Source organism: Delphinapterus leucas, chromosome 4, assembly GCF_059928025.1.
Source record: "Delphinapterus leucas isolate spDelLeu-1000000601 "Yukka" chromosome 4, BTC_Dleu_Yukka2, whole genome shotgun sequence".
Taxonomy (NCBI): Eukaryota; Metazoa; Chordata; class Mammalia; order Artiodactyla; family Monodontidae; genus Delphinapterus; species Delphinapterus leucas.
The window spans coordinates 22,035,511-22,061,608 of record NC_143132.1 but is presented as its reverse complement, the minus strand read 5'-3'; positions in this window follow the sequence as shown (position 1 = coordinate 22,061,608).

Genomic DNA, 26,098 nt, shown 5'->3' with positions numbered 1-26,098 from the left:
TTTAAAAAGAGAATATTCCAAGTTCTAATATGAAAAAGTTCTTAACGTCATTATTTATAAGGAAAATTAAAATTAAAAAACAAAATGCTGCAAACCTACCCTGATTACTGAAATTCCAAAGATTTAAAATATAAAGAATTCATAAGGATATGGATCAATGGATCTTTTGGTGAAAGAGTAAACTGGCACAACTGCTTTGTAAAAATCTCTACTGAAGTTCAGAAGTATCTATTGAATTTGAACACGTGTATTCAGACATGTATCAGCATTTGCACTGAGAAATATGGACAAGAAATTTCTGCAAACCTTAACCATAGTAGCTAAATCCTGGAAACAACACGAATGTCAATCCATACTATAATGTAAAAGTAAATTAAGATATATTCATGAAATGGACTTCTATTTAGTAATAAAAAATAATGAACTCCTTCAAGCTATTTAAAAGATAAATCTTACAGATGTAATGCAATCAATGAAGCCAGACACAAAGAAATAAACTTCATTCTTTCCTTGATGCAACAAGCATCAAGCATTCTTTCCTTTATCAGCAAGCAAACCTAAACTGTAATTTTAGGTGTAAATACATAGGTGAGAAAACCCTAAAGAAAAGCTAATTAGTTACACTGAAGGAGAAGTGAAATTGGCAAGAGGTATGTGGAATGCTTTGGGCTCCTAATAATGTTTTATTTCTTTTTCCATGTGGTAATTACATGTATTTAATTGATAATAAATACAGTAAGTTGTACTTTCTTTCACCATAAAAAAGTGAAAATTCAGTTGCACTTAAAACAGAGAGAGAATGGAAGTGAGAAACTTGAAATAGTGAGTATGAAAAGAAATATTAAAGAAATAATCAGTTCACTAAAGAAAGAGAAATGGTGGTAGGGGTGATATGACTAAAGTTTTTTGTTTTTTGTTTGTTTCTCAAAATTATGAGAGGCATTACAACATGGATATATAATAGTCAATGTATTAGTAGATAGACTTTCTTATAAATTTATGACAGAATGATTAGTTATAATTAGGACAACAGAACCAGAAAGTTTACCAGTTTAAATAATAGAATAGAAAGCCATAGAAAAATATTTAGTATTACTATAGTAAAAAAAGATTAAGAACAATATTGAATGTCAAATATATTTTTAACATACCAGATTTGCAAAAATAAAAAAATATATATACAGTGTGTATACTGGAGGAAAAGTGCATATTTTGAGGAGAAACAAGCATTCTGATACAGTTATTTATAGTAAAATACTGTTAAATATTCCAGAAGAATACCTGATAAAACTCATCAAAAACTTTATACTTTTTTTTACACAGAAATTCCACTTTTAGGTATTTAAAAACAACAATTTCTTTCTCTATAATAATTATATACAATATTTTATTGCAACATTGTTAATAATTGCTGAATATAAAATAAACATCTATGGGAAATTGACCAAAATTATTATATTTATGGATACATGAAAAGTCACCTGACATAGCTATTCTTAATTATAAAAGACGCTTGCAAGAAAGCATTCTCAGTGTTACCCTATTTTGGGGAGAGAGAGTACCTCATATACTTTTTAGTTATCTACCTATCTTCCCACATATTTTCATAAAGAATTAAAAATAATAATGATAATGGAATACATTCATGTACTGCTTAATTCTGGTCAAACACAGTTTGGAAATCTTAACATTTATGCTTGTATTTAACCTTTACAAGTGCCCTATGATAAAGATATTATTCCAATATAATCTGTGTCTTTTCAGATTCAAAAATGTATGACACAAAAGGTTAATTAACTTGCCCCAAACAATCCCTAAGTGTTAGAGTTTGAATTTTAATTCAGGCGTTTGCTTCAGCATTTATGGTCTTAAACACTACACTGAACTGTCATCACCACAAAGTATTCTATTAAAGCAATCAGGAAATAAACCATTATCTGATAGTTTATTTTTTCTCATCTTGTCAGCTTTTAAATTTCACAGGTACCTCTTATCTGGAGAACTGTCCTCTGCTAAATGGAGTTGCCTCACCAGGGAAGTTCCACTCCCAACAGCAGCCTTCAGTCAATGCCTGCCTGACCTGTGGTTACAAAGGCTAGATGAGACCTTTAGAGGCTTAGCCTTGTGATGCAACTGATGCTCCAAGGGAGTCCCTCTGTGGGTAAGGCCAAGGCTAGGCTTTACCTGAAACCAAATCCTTGTTCAACTCTCTCCTAGATTCCTGTTCTGCTTCACTTCTTCCCTTGTATGCATTCCATGAAAAATCCTCTCCCAACAAATCATACACACTTGGATCCTTGTCTCAGGCTCTGCTTTTATAGAACCTGGCCTAAAACATTTAACCTTCTCATGCCACATTTTCAAAATGTAAATACATGGAAAATTGAGACACTAATGAAAATAAATGAAGTTGACTGCAGATAATGAACTACAGAACTGAGGACCTCTTAGAGAGGCAGCAGTTACAGGGGAATGCAGCCAGGTGTAAATTCAGCATCCAGGCTCAATTTTCCCAGATGTCTATTTTTAAAAAGATTCAGAAAATATTTAATTTGGGTGAAGCATGTGATGGCTAAATTTGACAAGTTCTTCAATTAAAAAGTTATATTATGTGAGATAAAACATTTACAAGCTAATATGGCATGCAGGCTCCACTGTTAAATTTCTGTATTTCCTTTTTATAATCAGAAAATAAATTATAAAGTCCAGATGATATTTTAAATTTATAGTCTTATCTGATAAGGTTGGATTTTACCTAGCAACTAATGTTTATTGAATCCCCTAAGAATTTTATAACTACACACTTATAGGATCATCAGAACATGATTAATACTTATTAATTATTAAAATCATTATCATTTAGACAAGCAAACTGAAAATAGATACATTAACTAACTTAACTCTCTGTATGACAATGAGCAACTGGTAGATCAGAGTGTCAAAGATAGATCAGAGTGTCAAAGATTATGTTTTAAACACCATGCTATCTTGCCTCTGACCAACAAAGCTGTTGTTGTTTAGTTCCACTCTGAAATGAAATAAAGCGTATGAAAGAACGTATCAATTAGAAAATGTCCCTAAAGGATGGTGAACTGCTCTAGGACAGATTATACATTCATAGAATTAATCAGTTCTTCATAGCACCACATAATCAACTTTACTGACTGTTAGATTGAACTGACCAATTTAAATAGTCGACTTGTCTTTGAAAAATACATCTTTGAAGAACAGTCACAAAGCCCAGATTTAAGGGGAGAGGATGAAAGAATATTAGTGCCAGATTTGAAAATGGTCCTACATACACAGAGGTATGCATACACACAATTTCCAACCTGAGTTTTCTGTTTTTTTCTCTTATGCTTAAATTTTTTTCATCACAAATCATTTTAAAACTTATTATTAACATGAGTTTCATATTTTTGAATGCCTACAATCTGTCTTATAAAAATAACTGGTTGATAATGAAAAGATTTATCAGAGGCCATTAGGCTTGGGCAAATAAGCTAACTGAGAAAATCTTGAAGAATTAGTGACAGGAAGTGAGTCTACATTAGAAAAGAAAAATAAAATGTAAAGTCTGCTGAAAATGTAAACTGATCCATTAAATACATATTTGCAAAGAAGGAGAAACCAGTGAAGTATTAAAATAAAGAGGGAGCAGCTGTTCCCAAGTATGGTCCATAAACCGGTAGCATGGACATTATCTGGGAACTTGTTAGAAATCCAAATTCTTATATCCTATCCCAAACCTATGGAAATTCAATCTGAGGGTGAGGCCCAGAAATCTATTTTAATGATTCTTGCAAGTGACTCTAATCTACTCAAGAGTTTAAAAATCACTGATATATAGAATATAAATTTTTGTGCATATTCAGCATGCCACTCAGCAAATTTTGCAGGTTAGACAGGCTCTTATTTGTTGTTTATTTTAACTTAAATTATATCTTAACAGAGATCATCAGAATTAAGAATTGTCTCTGCTAAGCAATCTCAAAAGAACTGATGCATTAATCAAAAGGCAGCTATTAATTTCCTAAAATAGATGATTGATATGTAAATCCAGGTTTTGTATGAGAACAGAAAACACTGCAGGCATTTTATTGAAATGAAATTTACAGAAGAAATGTGTTGCCCTCAAAACCATTGCAAATGGATGGAGAACAGCTATCATGAGGACCAACAGGAGGGAATCTGGTGGTATAGAAGTCATGGGCAGCTACCTCCAGTGGTCTAGCTGCCTGCATCACATAAGGTGATTAACTGTAGATGTCAGGGAAGCCACTGCCAACATCATTTCTTCTAACTGCCCAAGCAGTTAGCCATTTCTGCAGGTGTAGCATAATAGCTTATGCTTTTCTTCTAATTTCTAAACCTCACATATGTGCTTTTAATTTGGAATCCTGCAGTCAAGGGAGTCTAGGAAATGTAGTTGCTAGGTTTCCAGCCGTTGCTACACAGCAAAATGTTAGATGGGTAATGGTAGTTTTGGGGGTTTGGGTTTTTTTTTTTTTGTTTCTTTTTTTGCGGTACACGGGCCTCTCACTGTTGTGGCCTCTCCCGTTGTGGAGCACAGGCTCCGGACGCGCAGGCTCAGTGGCCATGGCTCATGGGCCCAGCCGCTCCACGGCATGTGGGATCCTCCCGGACCGGGGCAGGAACCCGTGTCCCCTGCATTGGCAGGCGGACTCTCAACCACTGCACCACCAGGGAAGCCCTATGGTAGTTTTTAATACAAAAATAAAACAGCCCACACAATCTGTCCCTTTAGATGCTCAACTTTCAAATACACCCTTCTATACAAGTTAAAGTACGGAAACAATAATAACCAAAAACATGTTTCCACACTGTATGGTGGTAAATATTGTACAAATGAACAGATGGTCACCCTTTTCCCCAATAGGGAAGGCACAAAATCCATCAATCACTGGAGCCATTTCTGGGTGCCCTATAGAATCTTCTGTCTTCCAAATATATACCCCTTACCCGATAGTAGTCTCATTTCTTCTTGATCATGGTAGTAAAGATCAATTACCACAGTCACTGGTGATGCTTCTGTAGCATATGTCTCAGAACCCAAAATGGCCAGATGGCATGAAGAAATCAAAATGGAAAGGTGATAGTATCAAACTCTAGTTCAGTGGAACCGTTACTGTTTCATGGTAGAAACACTACTACTAAATTAGGTAGAAACAATACCTCTAAATCACAAGAGGGTAAAATTGGGGAAATAAGAATTAAGGACAACTGAGAACGTAATTAGGAGTAGTAGTGAGAAAGTATTCGGACTTGCATCTCTTGGTTCTTATAAGTGAGTTCTGGTTTGCAATAAAGTACTCTATTTTAGATGCAGATTTCAGGTGCATGGTATGTTTTTATAGATAGTACCTAAACATGTAAGCTCTTATTACCTAGATGGCAGTGTAAATGATATTTCAATATTCTGTTACAAATCTTTCCAAATGTCATGTATGTAGTAAGACTGCAAACTTCCTTGAGGTGTTGCTCGTTGCCTCTTTTGTTATACAATTATTGACTTGTCAAAAGCAATGTTGTGTGAGGTGGCAGGGAATAAGATGACTAAATCAACATATGAAAATGTGGACAGAAGCCTCAGAAGCAAGGAAGGTAAATCAATATTAAGATTAATTCACTTATCTAATAAAGAAAAAATACTTGCACTGTTAATTTTGGAAAAAAAAAACAAAAACCTCAGTGTAATCAATTTGCTACCAGGTAGCTAGCTTGTTCTCTTATGGAAAAGTAGCATATTGGTACCTCACACTCGTCTCTACCTTTGACAGAGGTGGTACTCAGAAACGTGTCATGGCTAGTTATGACAATGAACAAGTATAGTATGGCTGAGAAAGCAAGCTGACAATCATATAAACAACTAGCTACGTGGTACCTTTCATTATCAAGATGTTCCACTATGATGGTGAAATTTGGTGTATATACAAATAGGACACAAAATATGCTTGAAATACCAATTCTTAAACCTGTCACAGATCTTCAGGTAAACAAGTCCATGATCATACACCAAACCATTACTTAACTGTGTATAAATCAATGTATATTTTATCCCTGGTCATATTATATACCAAGGAAGGTAAGCAGCAAGATCCATTTTTGACATTCTAATCAATGGGAGGATTTTTTCTCCAATTTTCTTACATAATCACATAAGTATAGGGTTATAATTCAGGACAGGCATTGTCAACTCTTACCAGAATCTTCTAAAAACCAAGATTGAGGTTTGCTTGTTTGTTTTCTCAGACAAAATTTCTTTGGAAGCCGCTATGAGACCAGAAGAGAGGGTTGATGGAGAGATCTAAATACATCATAAATAGCTGCCCAGCGGATGAAGTCAGTGTCAAGAACTGTATAGGGTCTGAGATTTTAAACTAGTTGCAAGCTAACAAGTTAGGCTGCCACGGTTTCAAGGATGTTGGTAGTTGACAGGAAATTCCTGAGTCAGAAATGAAGAGAAGTTTATTCCTCATGAAAATAACTATAGGCAGAATATCAGCATTTTTTTAACCTACTTCCGAAGTCCAAATTCCCACAGGGAGATGGTAAAGTGAGTCAGATGATTACCAGCGCCCACATGGAGTAGCATTATAGGAGAGGAACACTGAGCTTAGGGAATATGAATCTTTTACAATGGACACTAAACATGCCGTCCCTTTGCTCTTGAGGAATACATTTATTATACGAGATAATAAACATACCTGCCTTTTGCTGTAGAGAGAGTAACTGAAGTATGTATGTGTAATAAATAATTTGTATCAAAAATATAAAAAAACCTTATGACTCAGTAATAAGTAGACAAGCAATTCAAATATGGGCATATGTTTTGAACAGACATATCACTAAATATGGAGAAATATAAGCACATAAAAGTATGCTCATTGCCTTTCATCTTCAAGAAAATGCCAGTTAAATTTCAGGAAGATTCCACTATACCCAACAGGATATATAATATTCAAAAGACTGAAAATACCTATTTTTTGTAAGGATAGGAAACAATGTTTTTTCTCATACATGGCTGGTGGAATTGTAAAAATATACAACCATTTTGGAAAGACATATGAGAGTCTCTTATGAATATAAATATTTTTAATAAACAAATCACCAATGTCACTCTCTGATATTTATGTTATTCCTTACTTATTTATTGCCTTTACCCTGTTACCAGAATATAAGCAGTGTAACAAATATTCAAATAAACCTCTAAATCAGAGGTTCCCAATTTTGGCTAATTAATATCTGGTAATTTAACTATATATTTATAGTTATAACTATATAATTAAACTATATTTGTAACTGTATACTGTATATTACATATAATTTTTGTACTGTTATATACAATTTAATATATATATATAATATGTATTATTAAGTATGTGACTAACTATCTGGAATTTTTTAAAAATATCTATACCATTTATCACCACACACATACACAAACCACCCACCCGATGTGTAAGTCTCACTCCAAACAAACTGAATCAGAATTTCTGGGAGTGGGCCTGGGCATAATTTTAGTAGATAAAACAAAACATAGGATGTCAGAACTATGTCAGCCATGTCACAAGAGTCAGGATTCCCATTTGCTTTACATGTGTGAAAGAACAATTAAATAGCAATACAAAAATCTGTGAGGCATATTTTGCCTCTTTTTTTTTTTCACAATAGATTTATTTTATTATTTCCCTATGTCCGGCCCTGCCAGTTTATACCTAGAATCTGCATAGCCAGCTTTCTTTCCCGTATACATATAAGACAAACATTTGAACATGCTTTGATTGTCATTTTCTGTTTCTTACAAACTCAGATACACTCCTACACTTGTCTAGTTGCTTCCGAACATCAGGTAGAATGACTGTTCTCTGCTGTCTTACTTAGAATCATTTGGGTCTTGGAATTAAAATTTAAAACGTTTCCCCTCCATACGGCAGTGTCAAACAATGACGCTGTGTTCTTTGTCACTAATTATCTTGTAAAACCGAAATATTTAAAGAAACATTTCTGATATGATTGTACACTATTACTCTGTTAAAGTACCTATTGCAGGTACGCATGCATTATGTTAATGCAGATCTTTGGGATTTTTCAGACTTGAAAAACACCATTTCTTTTTACTTCATACAAAATTTTTGTTAACCTGAAGCCGTTTTACCTCTCCTATCTAACGTGATTGAGACTAATTCGTAGGAATCAATAGTTGTTAAGGGATGCCATAAGCTCTGAGGCAGAAGAAATTATTTTATCATGTCCTCCTCCTTGGATATTCAGTTTAAAGGAATGTAGCAGCTTTAAACCTAGGCAAGAGACAGCCCTGCATCTTGTCCCAAGTATATGGGAACCCCTGTCTTAGCTGCATTACCCCTGGAATGAATTTTGTCTACATTTGAAAAGTTTTATTCTTGGAGAGCAGAATATTAGAGCCTAAATCTTGACTCTAATATACTGGCTGACAAGTGTTGGGTGAGGCATTTAATTCTCTGAGCTTCAATTTTCCTCAAGTGTAATGTGGGGGATGATTTCCATCCCAAAGGATTGTTGATTAAGAAAACTCATGTAAAATCTGGTGCTGGCAAACAAAGGAGTCGAAATCCAGAAGTCATTACTATTCAGAGACTTACCAGGAGGGTCTGTGCAGAGGTCCTCCCAGTTGGAATTTACACCAGCAGAGGACAGGGGGAGGTTTAGAGATTATTGTCCAAGGGGTGACTCTGACTGAAGTGTGGTGTCCATCACACGGGCTGTACAGTAGCCTAAGCCTTGGGACTTCTGCCTTAGTCTCAAGAGGAGCAGTGCAATAAGAACAAGTCAAAAGTGGAACCAGGGGCACTAAGATGCTGCAAGCAGAAGTCAGGATTGTGTTGCAGCCCATGTATCACATGTGGCACAAGGAGCTGTAGGGCACTCTTCACACTTGGTCTGAGTGATGGCATGAATCATGGGCTGGGAGAGGCTTTGAGGGACACCTCGCTTGAGGAGCTTTGAGGCCCAGTCACAGCAGACATCTCACTGCTGTTTGAATGGGAGGAAATAGGTATGACTCATGCATGGACTCATCAGAAGGACACATACTCAGAACCACTGTGGAGGTATTTGAGGCAATGCTCAAGTATCCAACAAGAAATGGGGGAGGGTGGAGCCAAAAAACATTTGCTCTTTCCAGGCTGCTCTGGCTATGGGACCCAGGTTATTTCTGCATTCTCAGTGATACCTCACAGAGCTCTTCATTCTAGATATCAAGTTCTAGTTCCTCTCTAGTTGGCTTGCCATCTATTTTTTTCCTCCTCTATATTTGTCTATGTATCATTTATGCCATTCGTGGAATATGAATAACCACATGTCATTTCTTTGGATTTATTATTAGTTGGATTTTGCCCAACCTTTGTAGTTTATAGAATATGGAATATGGTTTTCACACTTGAAATTGTTTTCGCTCCTATTCCTCAGGCTTGTTCCTTGAACCTCTCTATCCAGATAATCTTGGTTCTCCCTTATTTCTAATCTGATTTTTATGATTTCTTACCTTCTGCTAACTTTGGGGATTTTTATTCTTCTTTCTCTAATTGTGTGAGGTGCAAGTTTAGGTTATTTATTCGAGATATTTCCTGTTTCTTAAGGTAGGATTGTATTGCTATAAACTTCCCTCTTAGAACTGCTTTTGCTGCATCCTATAGGTTTTGGGTTGTCGTGTCTCCATTGTCATTTGTTTCTAGGTATTTTTTTATTTCCTCTTTGATTTCTTCAGTGATCTCTTGGTTATTAAGTAGTGTATTGTTTAGCCTCCATGTGTTTGTATTTTTTACAGATTTTTTCCTGTAGTTGATATCGAGTCTCATAGCATTGTGGTCAGAAAAAAATATTTGATGTGATTTCAATTTTCTTAAACTTACCAAGGCTTGATTTGTGACCCAAGATATGATCTATCCTGGTGAATGTTCCATGAGCACTTGAGAAGAAAGGGTATTCTGTTGTTTTTGGATGAAATGTCCTATAAATATCAATTAAGTCTATCTTGTTTAATGTATGATTTAAAGCTTGTGTTTCCTTATTTACTTTCATTTTGGATGATCTGTCCATTCATGAAAGTGGGGTGTTAAAGTCCCCTACTATGAATGTGTTACTTTTGATTTCCCCTTTTATGGCTGTTAGCATTTGCCTTATGTATTGAGGTGCTCCTATGTTAGGTGCATAAATATTTACAATTGTTATATCTTCTTCTTGGATTGATCCCTTGATCATTATGTAGTGTCCTTCTTTGTCTCTTGTAATAGTCTTTGTTTTAAAGTCTATTTTGTCTGATATGAGAATTGCTACTCCAGCTGTCTTTTGATTTCCTTTTGCATGGAATATCGTTTTCCATCCCCTCACTTTCAGCCTGTACGTGTCCCTATTTCTGAAGTGGGTTTCTTGTAGGCAGCAAATATATGGGTCTGGTTTTTGTATCCATTCAGTCAGGCTATGTCTTTTGGTTGGAGCGTTTAATCCATTTACATTTAAGGTAGTTATCAATATGTATGTTCCTATTGCCATTTTCTTAATTGTTTTGGGTTTGTTATTGTAGGTCTTTTTCTTCTCCTGTGTTTCCTGCCTACACAATTTCCATTGTTTCAAATGGCAAAGAAAGAAAGAACCACATATAAAGAGAGGGAGGAATAGTTGAAGGAAAAGTGGAAGGAGGGAGACAAGATACAATTGAAGCAGGAAGAGATCCATGCTACAGTGCGTATCAGTTGTCAGACCCTTTTGATGGTTGTGACATGAATGAGAAAAGGGGCTTTGACTGTGCTGATTTTAAAAGGACTTTAGTGCTGCAGTGAACATTGAGGTGCCTGTATATTTTCGAATTATGGTTTTCTCTGGTTATATGCCCTGCACTATTTATAACAGCCATGACATGGAAGCAACCTAAATGTCCATCAACAGATGAATGGATAAAGAAGAATGTGGTACATATATACAATGGAATATTACTCAGCCATAAAAAAGAATTAATGCCATTTGCAGCAACATGGATGGATGACCTACAGATTTTCATGCTGAGTGAAGTAAGTCAGACAGAGAAAGACAAATGTCATATATCGCTTACACGTGGATTAAAAAAAATGGTACAAATGAACTTACTTATAAAACAGAAATAAAGTCACAGATGTAGAAAACAAACTAATGGTTACCAAGGGGGAAAGGGGGAGGAGGGATAAATTGGGAGATTGAGATTGACATATACATGCTACTACGTACAAAAATGATAACTAATAAGAACCTACGCATAGCACAGGGAACTCTACTCAGTACTTTGTAATGACCTATATGGGAAAAGAATCTAAAGGAGAGTGAAATATGTGTATGTATAACTGATTCACTTTGCTGTACAGCAGAAACTAACACAACATTGTAAATCAACTATACTCCAAAGAAATTTATTTAAAAAATAAATTAAAAGACTTTAGGAAATAATAAGTATGCAGAATTGTAAGGGTCATGTGCTTCCAATTTGCATATTTTAGATAACATGAAAATATAACATTTTATTATGTAGTCTACCTTTGCCACAATACAAGTTTAATATTTGACCCTTACAATGTATGGACTTCAAAAAATAAAAATAAGCACTACTTAGTATAGACTATACACATTTTATCCTGTCTTAATATCAAAATTAGCTCATTGTATCAAAAGAAATCAATCACTGAGACTTTGGAACTAATAAAACACAAATCAGTAAATCAATGTCTGCATATAGAAATGGCTTCATTTGGAGATATGTAGCCTCTTTAAAGTGCATGCTGAGCAATTACCCCATTAATGTGATCAATGTTGACAGTAATTTGTGATGATTTAAGTTTTGAAGTTCTCTTTTATTTTTCTCTTAGATGCAGAGGGTTTGTTTTACTTTAATTATTTAGTTCATTGCCTTAATTCCCCATTTCACATTACTAGTAAAAAGACGTTCTCATTTCTAAAACGTGGCCTTTTCAATGAAGTTCTTTCTACTACTAACTTTAACCTTTAAGCTCCCCATGTTATGACGCTATATGTAAATGGCCACCTTAATAATAACATTTGGCACAGCTCTGGAAAGAAGAGTAGCAGGAAAGCAGTGAACTTGAGATTTTTCCCTTCAATTTTAAATATATTGGACTGAATCATCATTTCTCTTGGAACTGAAAAAAAAATTATTCTTGGATATTTTTCTTTTAATTTCTCTTTTCCTCTCTTTCTCTTTAAACCCCTTTCACTCCCTTACTCTCTCCTGTTATATTTTAGAGTGCAGTTTTTATAAAGACTACATTATATACAAAACTTGGACTTTTATTTGCACAAGTTTTAATGTTATTTCCTAAGCAGTGTCTCAATAATTACACATATTAGTTCATAAATTGATATTGTTTAAAATTTAAGTGTACTTCTTTATTAAATGTGTTTAAAATATGACATTGAATTTTTGTTTGTTATAAACTAAAACACCTCTATAAATGCATTTTCAAGATCAACTGAAAAACAATGAATTTAGTAATTTAATAAAATGTGAGTTTTGAGGTCAAGTTAATATTCCCCCCAAAAGACAATGTTGCTTTATATTTAGTTTTGTTTTATCATGCCATACTTATGTGCCGTTATTCTTTAACCCTATTCAGTTTAAAACTTTTGTCTTAGAAAATTTTTATTGCTCTTTTTTGCCTTTATGATTGATAGATGTTCATGCCTTGAGGATGAGAATAACAAATTAATTTTTACATTTAATTCTAATATAATTACCAATGATAAATTGACAAAAGAATTAGGTAGTCACACCTAAGCTGAATTTTAGTTTTAATTTAGCTAAATTTCGATTTTTCATCTTATTGTGAGATAGAACAGCAGGATAATTTTCTTTAAAGTCATTAAGCAAGATTTTGCAATATCTAGGGTGATGTTTATACTTTAAGGGTCCATGTTGATCACTCTGGTTTATGTTTATAAGGGGCTTGGGAACCTTCTGGGAGGAAATTCACTCTAAGCAAAATAGAAACAAAGAAATCTACATAGGATACAGTTTCAGAGATTATGCATTCTCAAATCCTTGAATTTATCTTCAAATATATTTTCCTCTTGTCTACCCAACCACTATGTCATGCTGGAATCCTAGATCTTATCATTCATTACCCATAATAACACCTTCCAGAGTATCCAAGTGTCCCAAACTTCAGGCTGCACTCATGACTTTCCAGTATTCTAACCCTGTAGTATTTCAACTCCAGAGGTTTTTGGATAAAAATGTAGTCACACTCAAACACATGAAAGTACAATAATTCTTAGCTGTCTTCCTCCCCACTTAATTGAATGATGAACCATCTGTTGTCCTGTGTAAGGAGAGGTGCTCTTGTGTACAGGATACAGTGTATATTTGATTATTTGATCATATTACATATGCAATTGTTCCTTTGTACTTTTTCATGATTGACTATTTCAGCTTTATTGAATTAGTCATGTCAATGTACAAGCCAGAACATGAAAAGAAGAAAAAGCAAATCCTTCCAATGATCCTATATCTCATTCAACTATGACTCATTTCTCTGCTCATTTTTACAGCTATAATATTCTATTCTTTCTTGAATCCAAGAAAGGATTTTGTCACCACCATTCCTCTCAAGCAGCTATTAACCTCTAAATGTTGAATCCAATCATCATATCTCAGAAGTCATCTTACTTAGACTGTGAGCAACATTTGAAACAACTGATTCTCCCAGTTAAGGGAATACCACCATTTATAATAAGATGCCTGTGTTCAAAGCTGCCTTTGAAGATATTCCTGTTAAATTACCACTGCATTGTGGCACAAGATTTATTTTCCAAATTACCTTTCCAAGTCCTCTTATGGCATGAGATCTAATTTTGTTCTATGGCACAACGTAACTCTGCCCACAAGCTCACCTGTATTAAAAGAAACCTCTCCCCAGACAGTAAATAAGACCCATCAAACTACAATGAAGTGTAATCTTGTAAAGATACCCTTCGTTAATTCTTCATAACCACTGTGTCAGAGACTGCCAAGTATTTCTTGGTTACTTGGTATTCATGAGCAGATAGGATAAAAAACTTTCTCAGCTTTTCTGTGTAATTAGTTCAGTGCCAGATGACTGCATTTTGGTCAGGATTGTGTGGGAAGAAGTAGAGTTGACCCTTGAATAGCATGGGCTTGAACTGTGTGGGTCCACTTTTAAGCTGATTTTTTTGTATAAATGTATATATTACTACACTATGCGAGGTTGGTTGAATCTGTGAATGTGGAATGACAGGTACAGAGAGCTAACAATGGGACTTATATATCTGAGGATTTTAGATGTGGGGAGGTCCTAGAGGTACCGCTGCAGGTACTGAGGAGCAGCTGTATTTGGAACCCTTCAGTCCTGGGCATAAAGACTCCTACATGCTATTCTGTTATGTCTCTCCTTCTGTGAAGGCTACATAGGTCATTTGTCTAAATGACAGCAAAACAGAATGACAGGAGATAAGAACACAGTGCCATTTCTTGGGGAGTCACGCAACATGTACTGAACTGTGATCTAAGAAAAAAATATTGTAAGACACAGAGATATGGGATTTAATTCAGTAGCCAAATATAAATATATATAAAATTTCATACTGTTCTCCCATGTTGACACACATATCTACCATCTGAAATCCTGCTCTTGGAATCCTGATTAGCAGCTGCAAATTGAAATAACTAAAACTTAATTCTTGATTTTCACTTTTCCCAAATAATAGGTTGTTCCCACAGTGTTCCCTCATTTTATGTGCAGTTTAGGTGAAAAATCTTGAGTCAGTCTTGACTCTTTTCTTGTGTTCGCATGCTATATCTAGCATAACCGATTTCTTTGGGCTAAAACTTACAATATTTATAATCTCTATCCAAACACTTTTCCTTCCCATTGTTAGCACCCTAACCATATTACCTCTTATCTAGAACATCTCAGTGACCTTCTAACTGATGTTTGTTTTGAATGCATCATACTTCTGACTAGATCTCTAGAGTGAATTTTCAGACAAGCCAAACCATGTACTACAATGTTCACTGCAGCTCTATTTACAATAGCCAGGACATGGAAGCAACCTAAGTGTCCATCAACAGATGAATGGATAAAGAAGATGTGGCACATATATACAATGGAATATTACTCAGCCATAAAAAGAAACAAAATTGAGTTATTTGTAGTGAGGCGGATGGACCTAGAGACTCATAAAAAGTGAAGTAAGTCAGAAAGAGAAAAACAAATACTGTATGTTAACACATATATATGAAATCTAAAAAAGAAAAAAAAATGGTTCTGAAGAACCTAGGGGCAAGACAGGAATAAAAATGCAGACATAGCAAATGAACTTGAGGACACGGGGAAGGGGAAGGGTGAGCTGGGTTGAAGTGAAAGAGTGGCATGGACATATATACACTAGCAAATGTAAAATGGATAGCTAGTGGGAAGCAGCCACATAGCAAAGGGAGATCAGCCTGGTTCTTTGTGTCCACCTAGAAAGCTGGGATAGGGAGGGTGGGAGGGAGATGCAAGAGGGAGGAGACATGGAGATATATGTTTATGTATAGCTGATTCACTTTATTATACAGCAGAAACTAACATACCATTGTAAAGCAATTATACTCCAATAAAGATGTTAAAAAAACAAACAAACAAACAAACAAAAAAAACGGTCTATGCTGGATTTGGCTCTAATCTCATAAGGAAACTTTGGTAGGAATCATAGGAAAAGATTTTTGACCTAAGAATCAGCACCTACTTGTATCAGGTGGTAGAAGTTGGCTTAAGAAAGATGGCTAGAAGCAGGCAGCATGGATTCTTTCACTCTTAGAGATTCTGTATGAATGTGAATTTCCCCTTGATTCTGAATAGAAAGCTCTTACAAACATATAATAAGGAATATTGGAGATTCTAGTGCAAGTTCTTAAATAACCCTATTTGTAACAAGTTAGTGTATTTCCAGGTATTGTCCATGATATCAAAGGACCATGGTTAATTATGGCAGAGGCCACAAAATTATCAATTATCATGAAGCAAGGATATTTTGGAGATACATAGCTAAGAAGGGAAATCATGTAAATCCTTGCATGTGAGGCTATGGCTATAAAAATATCTTAAAATCAAAAAGCAATATATTTTATGAAGATAATTTTGTCAGTTGGTCAGTGAGATAAATTGAAAGATCTAAGACTAATGATGAGAAAAGAGTTAGCAATATACTGGAGGAATCCAGATAAGAAATAATGAGGATTCAAATCTCTGTACAGCAATGGTGTTGTAGAGGGAGTGATTGACAATAATGAAGGAAAATTATAAGAATTTTGTGATTTGGGGAATGATCGAACATTGGACATAAAGAAAGGAAAGGGCTACAATATATAACAATACCAGCTTTTGGAAATTGGTGACTTGTGCAATCATCATCTGATACAGAGTTTATAAGAAGTGAAGTTTAGTTTCCCACTTACATATTACCAAGGATCATTTTAACTTAGATTGCAAAAATCAACTTGAAAATTTAATTGCTGCTCCTAATCTAAATTTCAGTAGTGGCAAATGGAAGTTGATAATACGTGTGGTCTGAAAAACATTTAACCATTAAAATGGATTCTTTTTTTCTACTGTTCTAACCACACAAATGAACACCTTAATGTACCAAAAAAGGAAGAACACAATATTGAAAGAAACATCATCAGGTCCATGATGCTAATAAGAACTGGATAGTTGTTTTGTCTATAGATTTTAAATTAAAAACCTAAATCTTTTCATCTACAATTAAATGCAACTTCTCGGTATAATTGACCATAGTGATCTAATTACTGATTTGGGGCATTCACACAGACACACACACACAATCACTCTTACATTTCAGAAGGTATTTAGACTTACACCTGGAAATCACATATAAAAGATATAATTCAGGCCTCTGTCATATAGCTGGAAACAACTGTGAAATAAAAATTCTCTAAATACAACATACTATCAGGGAAAAAGACTGAAACTAAAATTTTCATTTTGTAAGATCAGGACAACACGTGGTTACCGTGTCTTTGTTAATACATATAAATAATTAGTACCTTCATTCATTAGTTCCTCCTTAATTCTCTCAACTGGCTAAAGGGTCTCATTACTCTCTCAGGCTGTATTATCATTTTATTTAAAAAAAGTCGGAATTCCCTGGCAGTTCAGTGGTTAGGACTCTGCACTTTCAATGCTGAGGGACCAGGTTCAGTATCTGATAGGGGAACTAAGATCCTGCAAGACATGCAGCACAGCAATAAATAAATATTAATTAAAAAAATAAAAATATCAAGGCAAAATCAATTGAATTGCTCTTGGGAAATATATCTGCTGGAAGAATCATAATTAAAAATAAAATAAGAGCTTCCCTGGTGGCACAGTAGTTGAGAGTCCACCTGCCGATGCAGGGGACACAGGTTCGTGCCCCGGTCCGGGAAGATCCCACATGCCGTGGAGCGGCTGGGCCCGTGAGCCATGGCCACTGAGCCTGCATGTTTGGAGCCTGTGCTCTGCAATGGGAGAGGCCACAACAATGAGAGGCCTGTGTACCACAAAAAAATAATAATAATAAATAAATAAAATAAAATAAACCTTATAACAGTGGATCCATTATGTCATACTTTATCTTGATATTGGAAGAAAGATAATAATAAAAGTAATAGAAATATTCTACTAATACAATAATAGGTTTGTAAGATTTAATAAGCAGAAACCTCAATTAAATACATGTGGGAAACCAGAGGGAGGAGCTGTCACACCTTGCAGTGATAGCAGAAGCCAATAGGAAGAAGAGAGACTCCTCTTCTTTCCTGGAAAGGACTCAGCCAATCAAAAGCTATGTTTGTTTACTGTAGCCCTCCCACTTTCCTTTCTCCCTCTATAAAAGACCTCTCCATGCCTGATGAGCCAGGACTTACATGTGGCTCTCCATGTTGGCAGACCCCAAATTGCAACTCTCTGCTGATCCTGAATAAACTCATCCCTGCTGAAGAAATATCTGGCAGTCTAATTTTGCAGCCAACAAGTATTAATATTAGTATTAAAAGCTATCTAAATGCCAAGTACTCTTTACTTAATGTTTATTATATGACAATTATCAGAACATCCTTCAGAGGTAACGTTTTACATGAGGAATGGAATTTGTAATTAATTTTAAGGAAAAACAGTCAATGGTGGTGCTAGATTTCAAATCCAATTATAATATACTGGCTTCCTTTATTTGAAATATTCCTAATATTTTAGTGAAAGAAATCATTTCTGATTTTGGCACTGTGGCATTTGGTATTAATGATTTTAAGATTTTCTTGTGGGTGTGCTTCAAGATGGCAGAGGAGTAAGACGTGCAGATCACCTTTCTCCCCACAAATATATCAGAAATACATCTACATGTGGAACAACTCCTGCAGAACACCTACTGAACACTGGCAGAAGACCTCAGATTTCCCAAAAGACAAGAAACACCCCGTGTACCTGGGTAGGAAAAAGAAAACAGAAAAAACAGAGGCAAAAGAATAGGGACGGACCTGCACCTCTGGGAGGGAGCTGTGAAGGAGGAAAAGTTTCCACACACTAGGATGCCCCTTTACTGGCAGAGACGGGGGGTAGGCATGGGGAAGCTTTGGAGTCATGGAGGAGAGCGCAGCAACAGGGGTGGAGAGGGCAAAGCAGAGAGAGTCCCGCACAGAGGATCTGTGCTGATCAGCACTCACCAGCCTGAGAGGCTTGTCTGCTCACCCAACGGGGTGGGCAGGGGCTGGGAGCTGAGGCTCAGGCTTCAGAGGTCAGATCCCAGGGAGAGGACTGGGGTTGGCTGCATGAACACGGCCTAAAGGGGGCTAGTGCACCATAGCTAGCTGGAAGGGAGTCCTGAAAAATTCTGGAACTGCCTAAGAGGCAAGACACCATTGTTTTGTGGTGTGTGAGGAGAGGGGATTCAGAGCACTGTCTAAATGAGCTCCAGAGATGGGCACGAGCCACGGCTGTCAGTGCAGACACCAGAGATGGGCATGAAATGCTAAGTCTGTTGCTGCAGCCACCAAGAAGCCTGTGTGCAAGCACAGGTCACTATCCACACCTTCCCTCCTGGGAACCTGTGCAGCCCGTCATTGCCAGGGTCTCGTGATCCAGGGAAACTTCTGCAGGAGAACACACAACACGCCTCAGGCGGTTGCAACCTCACACTGGCCTCTGCTGGATCAGGTTCGCTCTGCATTACATACCCCTCACTCCCTCTGGCCTGAGTGAGCCAGAGCCCCCTAATCAGCTGCTACTTTAACCCCGTCCTGTCTGAGGGAAGAGCAGATGCCCTCAGGTGACCTACACGCAGAGGTGGGGCCAAATACAAAGCTGAATCCAAGGAGCTGTGAGAACAAAGAAGAGAAAGGGAAATCTCTCCCAGCAACCTCAGGAGCAGCAGATTAAATCTCCACAATCAACTTGATGTACCCTGCAACTCTGGAATTCCTGAATAGACAACGAATCATCCCAAAATTGAGGTGGTGGACTTTGGGAGCAGCTGTAGACTTCCGGTTTGCTTTCTGCATCTAATTTGTTTCTGGTTTTATGTATATCTTAGTTTGGAATTTAGAGCTTATTATCATTGGTAGATTTGTTTATTGATGTGATTGCTCTCTTCCTTTTTTAAATTATACATATAGATTATATATATATATTTTTCTCTTTTTGTGAGTGTGTATATGTGTGCTTCTTTGTGTGATTTTGCCTGTATAGCATTGCTTTTATCATTTGTTCTAGGGTTCTGTCCTTTTATTATTATTTTTTTTTCTTTGTATAATATTTAGTGCTTGCTGTCATTGGTGGATTTGTTTTTTGACTTGGTTGCTCTCTTGTTTCTTTCTCTTTTTTTATTACTTTTTAGTTGTTTTAATTTTTACTAAATTTTTAAAAAAAATATTCTAATAACTTTATATCATTTATTAATTTTTCTTTCTTTTTATCTCCCTTTACTTCAGAGCCATGTAGCTGACAGGGTCTTGGTGCTCTGGCCAAGGTTCAGGCCTGTGCCTCTGAGGAGGAAGAGCTGAGTTCAGGACATTGGTCCACCAGAGACCTCCCAGCTCCACATAATATCAAACAGTGAAAGCCCTCCAAGACATCTCTATCTCAATGCTAAGACCCACCTCCATTCAACAACCAACAAGCTACAGTGCTGGACACCTTATGCCAAACAACTAGCAAGACAGGAACACAACACCACCCATTAGCAGAGAGGCTGACTAAAATCATAATAAGGTCACAGACACCCCAAAACACACCACTGGACACAGACTTGCCCAACAGAAAGACAAGATCCAGCCTCATGCACCAGAACACAGGCACTAGTTCCCTCTACCAGGAAGCCTACACAACCCACTGAACCAACCTCACCTACTGAGGGCAGACACCAAAAACAACGTGAGCTACAAACCTGCAGCCTGAGAAGAGGAGACCCCAAAAACAGTAAGTTAAGCAAAATGATAAGACAGAGAAATATGCAGCAGTTGAAGGAGCAAGATAAAAACCCACCAGACCAAACAAATGAAGAGGAAATAGACAGTCTACCTGAAAAAGAATTCAGAGTAATGACAGGAAAAATGATCCAAAACCTTGGAAATAGAATGGAGAAAATACAAGAAACGTTTAATAAGGACATAGAAGAACTAAAGAGCAAAAAAATAAATGAAGAACAACACAATAAATGAAATTAAAAATTCTCTAGAAGGAATCAATAGCAGAATAACTGAAGGAGAAGACCAGATAAGTGACCTGGAAGATAAAATAGTGTAAATAACTACCACAGAACAGAATAAAGAAAAAAGAAGGAAAATAATTGAGGACAGTCTCACAGACATCTGAGACAACATTAAATGCACCTACATTCGAATTACAGGGGTCCCAGAATAAGAAGAGAAAAAGAAAGAGACTGAAAAATAATATTTGAAGAGATTGGAGTTGAAAACTTCCCTAATATGGGAAAGGAAATAGTCAATCAAGTCCAGGAAGGGCAGAGAGTCCCATACAGGATAAATTCAAGGAGAAACATGCCAAGACACATATTAATCAAACTCAAAAATTAAATGAAAAGAAAAAAATATTAAAAGCAAGGGAAAAGCAACAAATAACATACAAGGGAATCCCCATAAGGTTAACAGTGGATCTTTCAGCAAAAACTCTGTAAGCCAGAAGGGAGTGGCAGGACATATTTAAAGTGATGAAAGGGAAAATCCTACAACCAAGATTACTCTACCAGCAAGGATCTCATTCAGGTTACATGGAGAAATTAAAACGTTTACACACAAGCAAGAGCTAAGAGAAGTCAACACCACCCAACCAGCTTTACAACAAATGCTAAAGGAACTTCTCTAGGCAGAAATCACAAGAGAAGGAAAAGACCTACAATAACAAATCCAAAACAATTAAGGAAATGGTAATAGGGACATACATAATGATAACTACCTTAAATGTAAATGGATTAAATGCTCCAACCAAAAGACACAGACTGGCTGAAAGGATACAAAAACAAGACCCAAATATATGCTGTCTACAAGAGATCCACTTCAGACCTATGGACACATACAGACTGAAAGGGAGGGGATGGAAAAAGATAAGAGAATCCTAAAAATCATATCAGAAAACTACCAGAGGTAATCAATGAATTTGGTAAAGTATCAGGATACAAAATTAATGCACATAAATCTCTTGCATTTGTATACACTGATGATGAAAAATATGAAAGAGAAATTAAGGAAACACTCTCATTTACCATTTCAACAAAAAGAATAAAATACCTAGGAATAAAGCTACCAAAGGAGACAAAAGACCTGTATGTAGAAAACTATAAGACACTGATGAAAGAAATTAAAGACACAAACAGATGGAGAGATATAACATATTCTTGGATTGGAAGAATCAACATTGTGAAAATGACTCTACTACCCAAAGCAACCTACAGCTTCAATGCAATCCCTATCAAACTACGAATGGCATTTTTCTCAGAACTAGAACAAAAAATTTCACAATTTGTATGGAAACACAAAAGACTCCGAATAGCCAAAGCAATCTTGAGAAAGACGAACAGAGCTGGAGGAATCAGACTCCCATACTTCAGACTATACTGCAAAGGTACAGTAATCAAGACAGTATGGTACTGGCACAAAAACAGGAATACAGATCAATGGAACAGGATAGAAAGCCCAGATATAAACCCATGCACATGTGGCCACTTTACCTTTGATAAAGGAGGCAAGAATATACAATGGAGAAAAGACAGCCTCTTCAATAATTGCTGCTGGGAAAACTGGACAGCTACATCTAAAAGAATGAAATTAGAACACTCCCTAACATCATATACAAAAAGAAACTAAAAATGGATTAAAGACCTAAATGTAAGGCCAGACACTATAAGACTCTTTGAGGAAAACCTAGGCAGAACACTCTATGACATAAATCACAGCAAGATCCTTTTTGAGCCACCTCTAGAGAAATGGAAATAAAAACAAAAGTAAACAAATGGAAGCTAATAAAACTTAAAAGCCTTTGCACAGCAAAGGAAACCATAAACAAGATGAAAAGACAGCACTCAGAATGGGAGAAAATATTTGCAAATGAAGCAACTGGCAAAGGATTAATCTCCAAAATTTATAAACAGCCTATGCAGCTCAATAACAAAAAACAAACTACCCAATCCATAAATGTGCAGAAGACCTAAATACACATTTCTCCCAAGAAGATATACAGATTTGCAACAAACACAGGAAAGAATGCTCAACATCACTAATAATTAGAGAAATGCAAATCAAAACTACAATGAAATATCATCTCACACCGGTCAGAATGGCCATCATCAAAATATCTGGAAACAATAAATGCTGGAGAGGGTGTGGAGACAAGGAAACACTCTCACACTGTTGGTGGGAATGGAAATTGATACAGCCACTATGGAGAACAGTATGGAGGTTCCTCAAAAAACTGAAAATAGAGCTACCATACGACCCAGCAATCCCACTACTGGGCATATACCCTGAGAAAACCATAATTCAGAAAGAGTCATGTACTACAATGTTCATTGCAGCTCTATTTACAATGGCCAGGACATGAAAGCAACCTAAATGTCCACTGACAGATGAATGGATAAAGAAGATGTGACACATATATACAATGGAATATTACTCAGCCATAAAAAGAAACAAAATTAAATTATCTGTAGTTAGGTCAAGGGACCTGGAGATTGTCATACAGAGTGAAGTAAGTCAGAAAGAGAAAAACAAATACCATATGCTAGCACATATATATGGAATCTAAAAAAAAAAAAAAAAAAGGTTCTGAAGAACCTAGGGGCAGGACAGGAATAAAGGTGTATACGTAGAGAATGGACATGGGGAGGCAGAGGGTAAGCTGGGACGAAGTGAGAGAGTGGCATGGACATATATACTACCAAATATAAAATAGATAGCTAGTGGGAAGCAGCCATATAGCACAGGGAGATCAGTTCTGTGCTTCGTGACCACCTAGAGGGTTGGGATAGGGAGGGTTTGAGAGAGATGCAAGAGGGAGAAGATATGGGGATATATGTATATGTAGAGCTGATTCACTTTGTTATAAAGCAGAAACTAACATACCATTGTAAAGCAATTATACTCCAATAAAGATGTAAAAAAAAAAGAATAAAATAAAGTGAAAAGAAAAACAACGGAAAATGGGAAATAGTAAAAATAAGAAACGTTTAATAAAAATGGCATATCATCTTGGAATTTTAAGTATGTAAGCCCAAACTAAGCTATACATATACACAAATTTTAAAAATTCAAATTTTAAATATGATGGAGTTTTAAAGCAAAAATTAAAACCAATATATAAGAGGAATTCTGCAGGAACAAAACCATTGTAGAAGGAAACAAATCAAAAATTGATTTAATTATGTGAGTCTGACTGTTATCTGGGTGTGAGGCAGAGGTGCAGATAGGAACAGGAATGGCACACCTATAATGTGTCTTGAAAATGTTCTACAGAAGAGACTGTTATACTTGTGAGACTAACTGAACGTGTCTGGGAGACAAAAGTCTTACTATCTCCCAAGCTCTCCAAGGAAACTTTGAAAATGATAGTCACATTTCTCTTAAGGCATACAAAGAGACAGTGAGGGAAAAGGCATAAATAAAGTTTAAGACTGAGATACCCAAAAGCATCCCCTGTCCCAGACATGTTGAATTAAAGAACATTAGAGTCATAGGAAAGCAAGGTACCCTAACTGTAGATTTGGCAACATGATTAATACTACCGTTACATAAGGTGGTTTGGTGACCTGTAGTGAAGTGAAATGATTAAGTTAGGAAATCTAGGACACAGAATAGGTCAAATGCAAGTATAATTTATAATTCCCCCATCTTCAAACACTTACCAAATGACACTCTGAGAAGGCTTATAGGTCTTTTAAGTTAAATCTCACTGCAGATTACAGGAACACATAATACACCTGTTATTCTAGATAAAAAATATCAACTGGATATTGCAGGTAAAGAAACCCAGAGAGAGGAACACAAGACAGATGAAGATTTCAAGTTTTAGGGTCAGTATCCTTTATGTCTAAAATTATATTAATTTTGAATATGAGTTTGAGAGGGTACCTACTATTACTATGAAAAGATGGAGGAAATCTTTCAAATGAGAAGTAAAATAGCACTTGTGTTAGAGCATCTCAGAGACACATCTACATGGGATAAGTGTATAAACAAAAGTTTCTGAGTTGGAAATGAATTACTGGAAATCACATGAGATTTGCCTCATTTTCTCTATAATGTTGCATCCGATCACTGATTTGTTACTGGAGGAAATTAAATGCTCATGATTTGGCAAGAAATGGTAGCATCTGTACAGCTCAGAGGGAAGATTACTGATTTTTTTTTCACTTATGTGCAATTTGGTCCCATCCACCTATAAACTTCTATATTCCTATTATATATTCTTTCCATAGCTCATTATTGGGAGAAGTAAAAATGGAACTGTCACACTGGTGGGTGTTTCAGGGTTCACACTGCTGGGCAACTCCCTCTATTTCAGGGAAGATTTAAGAGATGTATAAAAGAGCCCTGGACTTGTCCCCAGTCATTGTCATAGATCTATGGATTGTGTCTGGAGCTCCTGCTTTATGTGGGACTGTTGGATTTAGGGAAGTTTTGAGAATTCCTTCTTGCTTTCATTCTCCATCTTTTATATCCCCAAACTTGAATATCTCCAGCCTTAAATTTTATGCAAAGTATACACTTCCTGAAAATAAAGTTTATAACACTAGATGTTCAAAGATCATGCAAACATATTAATATTACAATGATAGAAAAATTACCCAAAATGATGAAAAATACTAATTTTGATATTGGATGGCAGTTTACAAAATGAGTTGATAATATACCAGTTATATAACCAGAATTAAGGTATCTGCTGGGATTTCTGTTTCATGTGTGTCTCCAAATTCAGAAACTTAATAAATGGATAAATTTGAACTCTTGAGAAAATTTCTTTTTTAAACATCTTCAGGCTTATTCATATTCACACTATATAGAGTAAAATGGGGTGGGAGTTAACAGGAAGAATTGTTTGCCCAAAATACTGAGTCATGTAAACACTCATCATTTGATAACAGCTGTTAAATCTTACTGCTGAACAGCTGGAATATGTCAAGGAACAAAGCAGACAAATCTCTTCTCTCGTGGGGCTCAGGATTTAATGGCTTGTTTGTGTGTGACGAAAGGAGGAATAAACCAGTTTATCTAGCTACACTTAATTCAAATAATGATCGTAGTCTGACTAATCCAAGGGGATTATAAAATCTGCAATGATTTTTTGTTTTTCAATTGCTACGTGGCATACCTGCAGAAAGTAATAAAAATCTTAAGTGTATGGTTTGATGTTTGATATATACCCATGTAATTTCCCCCGCATCAAAATACATAACATTTTAAGCACTTCAGAATCCTATCTTGTGATCCCTCTACAGTACTATCAATTTCCCTGATAAAGATGACTACTTTTTCTTAAAGGTTTGCCTTTTA